Source organism: Mastomys coucha, unplaced genomic scaffold (genome assembly GCF_008632895.1).
Source record: "Mastomys coucha isolate ucsf_1 unplaced genomic scaffold, UCSF_Mcou_1 pScaffold5, whole genome shotgun sequence".
NCBI lineage: Eukaryota > Metazoa > Chordata > Mammalia > Rodentia > Muridae > Mastomys > Mastomys coucha.
Window position 1 is genome coordinate 59,047,448 of NW_022196911.1, and position 12,986 is coordinate 59,060,433.

A 12,986-nucleotide genomic window follows, 5' to 3' on the forward strand; every position below is an offset into this window, starting at 1 on the left:
GCCAGGTGGGTCTTCACTGACTGGGTGGAGAAAGGGGTGGCTGAGGACTGGGGAAGGGGTAGAACCATACAAAGGAAGCCAGGGGAGGGGGGCAGGAGAGAGGGAGCCTGGGCTTTGATTTGGTTCTATCCTCCTTCGTACACATCTCCAGTTTAAAAACAAAGAAAAAAAAATCAGTTGCTGCAAATGCCCAGGAGCCTTTCCTGATGTGGGCTCTGCCACGCCCATGTGATGATACAGAGCCAGCCTTTGTAGAGGAGCCCAGAAAGGGAAGATGAAAAGCTAAGTTGACAGGCCTCCTCATTTCTCCCCAGCGCCTTACCCCCAGGAATAGAAGGAAAAGACTCAAACAGATACTTGCACATTTCTGTCCCCATCGGCCCTGTTTTACAATGACCAAAAGGTAGAAATAGCTCAGGAACCCCTAGGTCTGTAGACAGTTGAGGGAACATCGTGGTATAAGCATACAATGGAACATCATTCAGACTTAAAAATAATAATAATAATAATGAAAACCTAGCCCTTTGTATATCACAGATGCCCCCCACTTCCGGTGATATTGCACCAAGTCATATTAAACAATGGTTTAGGACAAAATTCTCCTCTCTGGCCAACCCAACAGGCTAGCCTTAGCCACCCCACTACTCAAGTTCAAAAGGAAATACTGGTGGAAAGCAGAGACTTGTCACCATTGGCAGGAATCCGTAATGAAGACCAGTGATTCCAAATTGATCTTTGAGGAGCTGGTGTGGAATTTTGGTTTATGTAATGGCATGGAGCGATGGTGAGGCAGGGCAAACTCTGGATAAGGAAGCAGTTTGGGTCAGGGTGTGGCATAGCAGATCTGGTTGGTTGTTGCCTCCGGTTGGTTAGGCGAGGGTGTCCACTAAGAAACTGTTCTAACTTCACTTGACAAGATCAGCGCAGTTGCTATAATATCAGCACTCCTGTTGTGGAGTAAAGCTCCACCCTCATAGGTAACTACTCTCTGCTAAAGAATGGCCTAAGGTGCAGTTCCTGGAGCCCCAGGCCACCAGCGTTTAGGGCACTGAAGTTTCTCTTTGTCCTTCAGCTTCTGGTTGGGAATGAGTCAGTTTAGACTCATCCTTGAGTGACAAGGCTGTCCATAATGGTCAAGCAGGAGTTGACCTGAAGTTAAAGAGAAAGACAAGCAAAGCAGAAAGGCCAGACTTTTCCCATTCTGCACAGGGAGTCAGTGTTTCTCAGAAAAGCCGTTTGTAGATGCCTATATTTTTGTTTGTTTGTTTGTTTTTTGTTTTTTGTTTTTTTCGAGACAGGGTTTCTCTGTGTAGCCTTGGCTGTCCTGGAACTCACTCTGTAGACCAGGCTGGCCTCGAACTCAGAAATTCGCCTGCCTCTGCCTCCCAAGTGCTGGGATCAAAGGCGTGTGCCACCACCGCCCGGCTTGTAGATGCCTATATTAATAAACTAAGCCAGTTACACAAGGGCAAACCTATGGGATTCTACCCTCCTCTGGTGAGTCCAGTCTGAGAGTGAGGACGTGAGGGCCTGGCTAGAGAGAGAGTTGGGGAATTATTGCTTAGTGGTCAGAGAGGCTCTGAGCTAACAAATACCTTTGGGGGAGAGCTAGCTCTGGTGGATCTGACAGACACTTGTAGCATTTTTATTTTTTGTAGCATAAATTTTACACGCAGGAATGGTTAAAACGGCCAACCTTACACTATATGTTTGACGTAATAAAAAGGTGCGCTCACACTTTCGAAACCAGTGTCCTGTTTTCCCTCCTTTCTGCTGCTTCCACTTTTTCTCCTTCATTTCTGAGTCACCCTCCCATGCCCCAAACTGGGAGCCGCGTATGAGTACATATGCCTAGTTCCTAGCAAGTGCCCAGGAAGATGATTCCCTTTCCCCTAGTAGTCTCTACAGGAAGGCAGCCATAGCGGCACACAGTCAGCGCCTTCCTTCTTTTGGTTTGCTCTCTTTTTAAGGGTGTTTTAGATTATGTGCGCTAGAAGATACAGCGCTTCTATGAGAAATCACATGATTTACGAATATGCCAAGAGACATGTGCTAACACCATAACTCATGGCTGGGAAAAGGCTTTGAAAGATAATGCTTGTTTAGAAAATAATTTCAGTTAGAATTTGACTCATAACAAGTAGCACCAAGGAGTTGGAGAGATAGCTCAGTGGTTAAGATCACTGGCTGGTGCTCAGAGGTCCTCTGCTTAGTTCCCAGCACCCACACAGGAGCTCACAACCATCTGTAACTCCAGTACCAGGAGATCTGACAGCCTCTTCTGGTCCCCATGGACGTCAGACACGCACATCGTACTCTTGCATATTTATAGTCAAAACACTCATACAAATAAAATGTTTAAAAATTAAATAAACAAGAAAAAAAGAAGAGAAAAGAAATATTGCCAGAATATCAGGATATCTATACAACGGAGTTTTCCTCAGCCTTAAGAAGAATGAAGCAGGGGATGGAGGGTTGCCTCAGCTGATGAGAGTCCTTGTCACAACCAGTTGTAACTCCAGTTCCAAAACATCTGATTCCCTCTTTTGGCCTCTAAAGGCACCTGCACATGTGCACTCATACACACATGCACATACATAGACACCCTCATACATATACACACACGCGCACACACACTCATACAAATTAAATAAATAAAAGAATGAAAATGTCTTTTGCAGGACAAAAGCATGAACCATGTTAGCAGACTTAGAAAGATAAACATTGTAGAATCTAGATTTAGAAGAGGCAGGGAGGGGGAGGAGAGGGAGAGATAGAAAGGAAACTACTTGGGAAAATGAAAGGGACCAAGAGGAACAAGGAACAGGGGAACAAGACAGGGTAATTGGGTAGGCTGTGTGATTAATGTATATTATAGACCTATATGGAAATATCATAATGAAAGCCCTTATTTTGTACAAAATATACAGCAGTAAAATGGGGGAGGATTGGCACTAAAAGGCAGAAGAAAAATCAACAGATTTCACTTCCACCCCAAACCCAGATCTGCTTCTAATTGGCACTTATCAGCACAAAAGGCAGGGCCTGAAACTGGACCAAATCTCTGTCCCATTGGAACAGATGTCCCAATATTCTGATCTCATAGCAAAGAAACCTCCATTCTCCTCATGTCTGGAGAAAGCATCACCAGGTGGACAGCTCCTCAGGCACAAAATCAAGGCTGGTGCATGGAGGCTTTGCTGTTGAAGATCTAAAGCTATGAGACATCTTCTGCACCCCCACCATTGATGAAGAGCTTGAGAAAATGTATGCCCACGCTCTAGTTATAAAGGCTCCTAGTGCATGCCTTTAGTCCCAGCACTCAGGAGACAGAGGCAGGCGGATCTCTGAGTCAAGGCCAGCCTGGTCTACAGAGTGAGTTCCAGGACAGCCAGGGCTATACAGAGAAGCTCTGTCTTGAAAATAACCTAAGATAGATAGATAGATAGATAGATAGATAGATAGATAGATAGATAGATAGATAGATAAGTAGGTAGGTAGATAGATAGATAGATAGATAGATAGATAGATAGATAGATAAGTAGGTAGATAGATAGATAGATAGATAGATAGATAGATAGATAGATAGATAGATAGTCTGCAGTATAGGGTTCTAGGAACTTACAGATGGCCCCCTGTCACCTTTGGCAGGTGATCTAACTCCCAAATCAGGAATTTGAGTTAGTTTTATCTTTACCCACTCTTTGCTTTTTCAAATTTGGCATGATTATTTTCTTTCACAGCGATATTATACTGCAGTAATATTTAAGATGTTACTTAACACGTGTGAGACCAGTAGTTTTGATAAAGGGCAATGTTTCCAAGTGGAAACCTTCTGCGTTAGAACCTGCTCTGGTCTGTATCTCAGATTACCATGTGACGCTGGTAACTTAATGGCTGACATATAACCTGGCTCTCCCTGACACCTGGTAGGTATTTGTAACGAGGTTCTAAGGGAAGTTTCCTAGGCAATGAGTTTAGGAGCAAATGCTAATAAAATAATTAAAACATACACATGAATAGAATGTAAATGCTAATATTATATATGCACATACATATCACTGTTTATATGGGTCTAAGCCAAAAGCATTAGAGAATTCACATCTTTAAAAGATTATGCTTAACCCCCCACTCCTTTGTGATTCAAAATACAATAAAAGCACTCATAAACTTTTCTTATTGCAATGACGACTGGGGCCTCTGTTTGCACTGCCTGGCTTGGTACAGGATTAAACCACACACTTTGGAAGCCCCAGTCATGGGCCACCCATGTGCCAAAATGAGAGACAGGTGTCAGGACCACATCTCACATGCCCACAGCTGAGCCCACACTGAGTGGAACATGGAATCAGAAATAATTGATCCTTCATCTTCAATCACCTTGCAAGGCCTAATTGGGTGGGCTATTTTAATGGAACTCTCTCATCAATTCAAGCAGCCAGTCACCTAACTCTAAAGAGCCATCTAACTGTTTCCCCAGCCTAGGCACTCGCAGGTGTGACATCACACGTGTGATCTCGTGAGCATGCTGCTGTGAGGATGAGGTCGGACCAGTTCCAGCACTAGGCTCGCTGATGCTGTATACATCTCTGTAATCATCCAGCTCCCTACCATCTCACACACTAAACTAAAACCAGCTAAGGATCTGTCCCACCTGTGGCCAGAAGGCTTCTCCTGAAGCTGGAGGGCAGTGGGTCCCACTTTCTAGAACCTTAGCACAATTCACAGTACACTTCAGATAATAGGCACGAACTCAGTAAATTATTGTCCAAGCCTGCTGGTATGGCCATAAACCCCAGAAAATTCAGAGCAACCTCAAGTCAAACTTCTCAAGTATTCTTTATTTGGCTTCTTACTCTGGTCACATCAGTCCAGAAAAGATCCAAGTGTTCAGGACTCTGAACAGTCCTCCTGTGGCCACCACCAAGGCCCCAAGGGCTGTTAGAAAGTGGTTATGGGGCTCACTCAAAACTTTCCCATGTATGAATTGATTTGACCTTTGTAATGAGCAATGCAGCAAGGATTGATCAGATTCCCAAACATATGTGCCCTCTGTGCAAAAGTCCACTTCTCAGGACATTTCCCACAGACACACACTGCAGCTCTGAATCCAATAACAGATCGCTGGAGACTGCCTGTCGGTTGATAGGTAGATGGTAAAAGGGTGAACGAATGGACTATTGAATGGACTACTGATAGTCCACACAGTGGAACAAATGATAGCCACCACAGCTGAGAGAGCCGTGCCACATTCCTCTAGATAGAAAGGAACATTTTAGGGGCTGGAGAGACGACTTAGTGATTAAGTATGTGTGTTGCTCTTGGCAGGAGACTCTCCTTTGGTCCCCAGCACCCACACGGAACAGACTACAGTCACCTTTAACTTCAGCTTCAAGGGACCCGGTGCTCTCTTCTGCTCTCTTCAGGCTTCTGTACTCACTTGTGTGGACACACACACACACACACACACACACACACACACAAATAAATAAGTAAAATAAACTGTTTTTAGAAAAAAATCTTGAAGCTCAAAGTGAAAATAACACACGTGGAGCTATAACTCACTTAATTTTTTAAAGAACAATGCCCTGTGTGCATTTGCCTTGCTATACACATTGAAGCTGTGTCCCGCGCTTTGCTGACCAGCAGCAATGACGACAGAACACCGAGGCTCCTTCTCACGTGGTTTACTCAGGAATTCCTTGGTGTTACAGCTCTTTCAGGTTTCTTGCTTTTGTGGAATGGCCCCGGCTGCCCAGCGAACGCTGCTTATATACCTGAGCCCAAGCTCTCGTGGCCCTCCTGGATTGGTCCCCCGGCAATCGCCTCATTAGCATGCACCCGCTTAGGAGGGGTTTGGTGCATGCGCAGTGGAACCATCTATCAAATCGGTGCATTAGAAACTGGTGCCATATTGGATGTCACCGTCCAAGTGGCTGCCTACAAAGCTGGAAAGACTCACAAGGAGTCAGGTTTGCCTTGATGGGCTCCTTGACAGCCGTGGGATGAGGGGCTGGCTTACTGGATCACCAGCAGCAGGGAGACCTGGTATCATAGTCTATGGTTTTGCTTTTGAAATTTGAAGCATCTAAATATGTATTTTCATTTTTATATTAATTTTTCACCATAATTTGGCAGGTCTCCAAGACCCTAGGCACCTACTTGGGCACAAAACATAACTTTTATCTCTCTGAATTTCTATGACTCTTCATCTGTCTCTGCATTTGTCTCTGCATCTGTCTCTGCATCTGTCTCTCTCTGAAAAGCATGAGCAGCCTCTAAGCTGCCACTAACCACAGTTGAAAAGCCACAGATGAACCACACTAACCCTATAATCTGTCTACCATGGGACCAGGGCACTATATTGATACTAAGTAAAATATGGCAGGGCCTGAGGAACACTCTCCCTCATTCCCTGTAGCTGAGACTGCTCATTTCCTCCTTATGAAAAATAGTATTTCACTGTAGGGTCTATTCTTGCTGACTTATCGATAATGGGACTCCATATTAAGGGCCAGGCATGGTAGTGCATGCCCATAATCCCAGCCCTTACAGTAGAGGTTGAGGCAGAAGAATTGTAGGTCTGAGGCCAGCCTCGGCTACATTGCTGATTTAAACATAACAACAACAACAACAACAACATGTGTGGTAGTCATCTCTTTAGGCAAAGTATCACACAATAGCTGTCAATGTGATGGGGAAAGTCTTTCAACTGAATGTCAGTGGGAAGGCATGTAGAGCATTTGCTGAACAATAGTTACCAGAAGTGAATGAGGAAAGCTTTCCTGAGATTTGATTCAACGTGTACTCATCTCCCTCTCCTTACAGACATCTGAGATAAATCCCAGCACGTAGTGGGGTCTTCCCTAAGAACACACTCCAATGCTTATGGAAGGGCCACTGTCTGAAGGCAGCTCACCTGTCATCTCCATCTCACACATGCTTATTGACATACCATGGTGCCAGCCTCTGAGACACTACAGTAGTCAAGGCCCCTGCTGCCACAGGGACACAGTTAACCGACAGGTTGACAATAATAGTCGTCTAGTGGGATGTGTTATGGAGAAAAATAAGAGAAGTACTTCTGAATAGCAAATAGTCAATGCTTCCTCATGGACAGAGGGGAGCCCAGGAACTGGTACATTGACATGAACAGCACTGGGACTCTCCTCAGTGGACTGTTTTAGTGAGGTGATGGGTTAATCCTGTTAACTGTCAAGTTAACAGTGGTGGTAACAGTCCAGAACAGACATTCAGACACTGGTAAACTACAATCCTTAACAGCCAAGGATCATGATGCTTCCAGATTTAGAGATGCACTGAAGTTAAAAATGCAAGAATGTAATGGAAATCAAAAGCCCTTTGCCCAGAATCTTAACTCAGGGAACTCAAAAGTGGTGTGATTAAAGAGTAAGTCCCCTGAATGGGTACTGGAAAATGGAGAAGGAAGAAAAGAGAGGAAGAAAGGGAGGGAGGGAGGAAGGAAGGAAACAAGGAAGGAAGGAAGGAAGCAAGGAAGGAAGGAAGCAAGGAAGGAAGGAAGGAAGGAAGGGAGGGAGGAAGCTACCAAGCAATCTTGACAACAGGAAGTAAAAGGTTAGTGCTGGTAGGCTTGGCAGCTGGTGGGCAAACAGGCAAAGGCAACATCATACATGTGACCCACAAAATCTCAGCAAAGAGGTACCACACCCTAGCATCAAGTGTTTCCTTCAGAGAGCTGTTTAAACCTAATGTCCTCTCCCCATTTTCCCCATTTTATGGCTGTTCCCTGTCCACATTGCCTTGCCCTGGCTCTTCATCAGCCTCTGAAGTCCTAGGATAAAGCATGCTGGGAGCTCATCACCATCCCTAATTGTCTCTGTGTACTTTGCCAGTGTAAATGTCTCCAGCTTGTCTTCCAGAACAGTCCTCAGTAAGGGGCCTTCTGAAATATACTACTCTGTTTTCTTCTGGCAAAACAAACGATAATCAAGTGTCTTTACTGGAATTTTGCCTCTTGCCCAAAGGACTTCTTTTCCTTTCTTATGTTGTAAACTTCATAGATCTGTCTCATTGTTGGTGACTCTGCGTTGATGATCTCAGGAGCATGGTAGCTTTCAAATATGTATAGTTTTCAAATTCTTAGTTCAAGAAACTTGTCTTGAATGATAATTATTAGTTCTGTTCCATGGCTTTGTTTGGCTTTAGAGGATTAAAAAAAAAATCAGGATAAATTACGCTGATGTTAGACCCATCTACACAACTTGCCTGTCCAGTAGCAGATCTTATTTTCCCTTCCTTTCCTCCCTTCCCCTTTTCTCTCCTCCTCCTTCCTCCTCTCTCCTTCCCTTTCCTTCCCTTCCCTCTCCTTCCCTCCTTCTTCCCTCTCCCTTCCCCTCCTTTCCTTTCCTCTTCTGCCTTCATCCCTTTCTCCTCCTGCCTCTCTCCATTCCGTCTGTTGACATCATGATCTGTTGCCTCCTTTCATCATCATCACTTCTGAATCTGCCACACCTTCACCTATCATACCTTCATGTGCCACACCTTCATCTACCACACCTTCTTGTACCACAGCTCTGACCTCTTTGTACACAATCATCCAATATTCTTGTCATTGAATCAAATGGCCACTTTGTCCAGGGCCCCAGATGACTGGAATAATTTGCTTTTTGCAGTGAAGTGGAGAATGTAATACAGATCTGAACACAGAAAAAGCCTTTCTTCGATAGGTTCGATAGGTAGTTGGGAGCCAGGCAACCCTGTCTTCTCTCCATGGGACTTGAATCATCCACTGTCAAATATTGGGTACAAACTAGATGCTCATTCCACTAAATATGCTTATCTTAAAAAGCAGTGGGTAGAGCTGGAGAGAAGGCTCAGTGGTTAAGAGCACTGACTGCTCTTCCAAAGGCCCTGAGTTCAATTCCCAGCAACAACATGGTGGCTCACAACCATCTGTAATGAGATCAGGTGCCCTCTTCTGGTGTGTTTGAAGATAACTACAGTGTACTTACATATAATAAATAAATAAATCGTTGGGCCAGAGCGAATGTGGCTGGAGTGAGAAGGGAAAAAAAAAGGAGTGGGTAAACTGAGCATCGTAGTGTAAACCTTTAATCCCAATACTCAGGAGGCAGAGGTAGGAAGAGATCTCTGTGACTTCAAGGCCAGCCTGGTCTACATAGTGAGTTCCCAGGACAACCATAGCTACACAGAGAAACCCTGTCTCAAAAACAACAAAAAATAGTAAATACTCGGACACCATGATCAATAAGGGAAGGTCATTAATGCTTTTTTTTTTCATTCATATTGTTACTCTCCTGCCTAGTCCTCTGTTTAGTGCCATTTCCTTAAAGCCATGTCTCATAAAGAGATGATGTCCCCTGTGTTCTATTGAGAACAGTCCTCACTCCCTGCCTTATTTCTCTGAGTCAATATGCTCCAGGCCATCAAAGTGATCTGCACTGTGCTACTTCCGACCTGTTAGACCTAAATAAATACTTTTATTATCTCTCGCTCATAATCAGATTACACGATTTGATGTATTTTCTCCCCAAATCATCCATAACAAGGACAAGATCGCTCAATGCTTTCACTCTCCAGATTCCTCTTCCGTTACTTTAAAAAGCAGTTATGACGACATTTCCCTCATAAGTTTACATAAGCACCAAGAATACCAAAATATTAAAATAAAGCTGTATTATCAGTCTTTGCATTGGTTCCTTTTGTGATGTGTTGACTAAATATTGGACATAAACAACTCGAGGAAAGGGCTTATTTGGTTCAGGATTCAGCAGCTTCTGCGTATCACACTGAGGAGCGTCGCTGGACAGACTCGACCCTTGCTGGAGTAGTGGATAGCAGCTTCAGAAGTACAAGGCACGGGACAGGAACCTAGAGTCACTATAATCCTCAGAGGGTCTTCCCTAGGAGCTCCTCTACTTTGCCAGCCAAGTCTTACCTCCTGCCTTAGTCAGGGTTTGTATTCCTGCACAAAACATCATGACCAAGAACCAAGTTGGGGAGGAAAGGGTTTATTCAGCTTACACTTCCACATGGCTGTTCATCACCAAAGGAAGTCAGGACTGGAACTTGGAGGCAGGAGCTGATGCAGAGGCCATGGAGGGGTGCCGCTTGCTGGATTGCTTTCCCTGGATTGCTCAGCTTGCTTTCTTATGAAGCCCAGAACTATCAGCCCAGGGATGGCACCACCCACAATGGGCTGGGCCCTCCCTGCTTGATCGCTAATTGAGAAAATGACTTACAGCTGGATATCATGAAGACATTTTTCTCAAGGGAGGCTCCTTTCTCTGTGACCACTCCAGCTTGTGTCAAATTAACACACATAACCAGCCCAGTACACCTCCTAAAGGACCCCATGGCCTTTAAATGGTGCCACAACCTAAGGACCAAGATTTCAAAGCACAACCCTGTGAAAATGTCCCAGATTCAAACCAGAGCACTCTTAAGAGGCTTGCTTTCTTGAACAGTCAATCTAATAAATACACAAGCATTCTGTTGAGGGATGAGGAATAGTGGGATGGTTTACAGAGTCCCCGAGTCTAGAACCAGATACTCTGAATTGGAATCCAGTGTCGTGGCTTGCAGCAGGGTGATTTTAAAGAAGTTCCTGAACACTTGTTTCTCCCCTGGGAAGCAGGAAGACAGCTAGTAAGTAGCCCAGAACTCTTATGAGAAAGAAGTGAGTGAACACTCAGTAAAGATCCCTAGCTCAAGCCAGCGCGCTCACAGAGGCAATTCTTGCTGTGAAAGCAATCGTTCCCCACACGGACCATCTTGAACTTTCACACAGAACAGTCTGTGATCCTTTGAATATTTGGAAAAAAAAAGAAATGAACAGGAAAGGACATGACTGATCTTTTAGGGACGGTGGAGAAGAATGCTTATTGGAGATAAAAGGGAGAGCATAGCCAGAGGCAGAGACATCTGGGAGAGTCCAGAGTGGACAGACTCTGAGTCATGTGAAAAGAGGGGGGAGGAGGGAGGAGAGGGGAGACAGGGGACCAGGTGCAGCAGCCAAGAGGACATGAGGTAAAAAACATGGACTGGTAAGCAAAATGGCTGGATTGTATAGGGAAGAGCCTCTGGGGGAATGGTAGCTCGGCGCTGGACAGTTTGGGGTAGAGGCCAAGGTATGCTAGCCATACCCAGTAGCAGGCAGGAGCTTAAATAGGCTGGGAGAACCTGGAGGCCAGGTTCGCTTTGATATGTTAAATAGGCACCTCAGCCATTGGTCCCAGGGTTTGAGACTTAACAGGATTCTTCCAGCTTTTTCGAATAGCTTAAAATATTTTAAATAAAGTTGTGGACAGTGTCTGATCCAACAATTTGGTGTGAACGTTTGAGCTGCACACAGTCCAACCTGCTAAGGAGACCCAGAAACTGTGGCATTCTCTCAGCCTGGGATGACGTTCTCCTCACCACAGAAAAGGGCCGGAAAGCACATGCCCGAAGCGCTGGTCTGTGGTTCGACGTTCTCTGAGGTTCCCATTATCAAGAATTCTGCGTGACTTCTTCCAAACCCTCATCTAGACAAACGATCCCTCTCTGCAGCAAGAGCGCCGCTGGCACAAGGGAGCTTGGAAATCCTGACAACATCCTTGAGCAAACACTCACGACGATCATCTGGATGCTGTTCTGACAGAAGGGAACAGGCTGTCTGCAGCAGGCTGGTGGTGAACTGATATGATGCCAGGAGACAACAGTGGGTGGTGCCAAGTGATTTCGTTGTGTAGCAGAGCAGGCATAAACCAGCTAGAGACAGTGGGCTCAGGGAACATGGGTAGGGAGGGGCTGCTTGGTAGTGTGGTGTTTCAGGTTTGCCTGTGTGCTGGGGTGGTGCTGGCCCGAGCTTGCTTATTTATTTATTTATTTATTTACTTATTTATTTACTTACTTATTTATTTAGGTATTTCAAGAAGAACAGGGTTTCTTTGTATAGTCCTGGCTGTCTTGGAACTCATTCTGTAGACCAGGCTGGCCTCAAACTAAGAAATCCTCCTGCCTCTGCCTCCCAAGTGCTGGGATTAAAGGCATGCGCCACCACTGCCTGGCCTGGAGCATTCTCAATGTGCTCAGCTACTCAGCTGAACACGAGGAAATTGGTAAGTTAGAAAGCTTCATGTAATGTGTGCTACACCATCGTCAAAAACAATAGTGTGGGTTAAATAACAAATGCCCAAAATGCTTGGAATTTCAGGTGCTTTGCTTTCAGGTTAGGAGTATTTGCATTAAACATGATAAGGCATGAGACTCAGGCCAAAATGCGAATTTCATTTCTGCCTCATATGCACCTCATTCAACATAAATCAGAGGAAACTGCATGTATTTTTAGTAATTCTATGCCCAGATAAATCTCAAAGGAAGAATTTTGCACTTGTGGCACCCTGTCTCCATTCAGAAAGGTTTACATTTTGCATTTCCAAGCCAGCGACACTCAGTTTGCAATTAAACTGAACCTATGTTGGGTCTCCTGCAAGGGCAGCAAGTGTTCTAACCACTCTGCCACCTCCCCAGCCCTCCTTTTAAAAAACAATGTTTTTATTTATAATGGACACACAGTAATTTTTCTATATGGTTTTGGTGTGAACTGACCCCCATGGGCTCTTGGGTTTGAATCCTGGCTCTCCAGTTGGTGTTGATACAAAGCACAACAAAGGGCCACAGTGGGATTCTCAGTCCCTCTCACTACAAAGTTGGAATACACAGACTTATCCAAGTCTGGATCAGAAGCTTGCCCAGAGGGATGGGTTTAGTTATTCTGAGCATGGTGTGCTGTTCGGCAAGACTCTGGGGTGTTACTGTCCTGCAGTAATGTTGAAACAGTGGGTTACCTGGAAATATGGAGTTAGAAAGAAGAGCAGCTGCTAGAGAGAGTTAGGGATAGGATAGAGTGGCCACAGAAATACCTACCCACGTGGAAAGGTAAAAATTAGACATGACTGCTCAGCCATCTTGATCTTTAAAAATCTCCTTTGTCCCTCAAC

The 12,986-nt window shown here is 44.8% G+C and overlaps 1 pseudogene; it reads right to left on the reverse strand.

Moving 5' to 3' along the window:
• Positions 1-5,865, reverse strand: part of LOC116078677 — a 33,220-nt pseudogene extending 27,355 nt beyond the window's left edge.
• Positions 5,866-12,986: the final 7,121 nt, after the last annotated feature.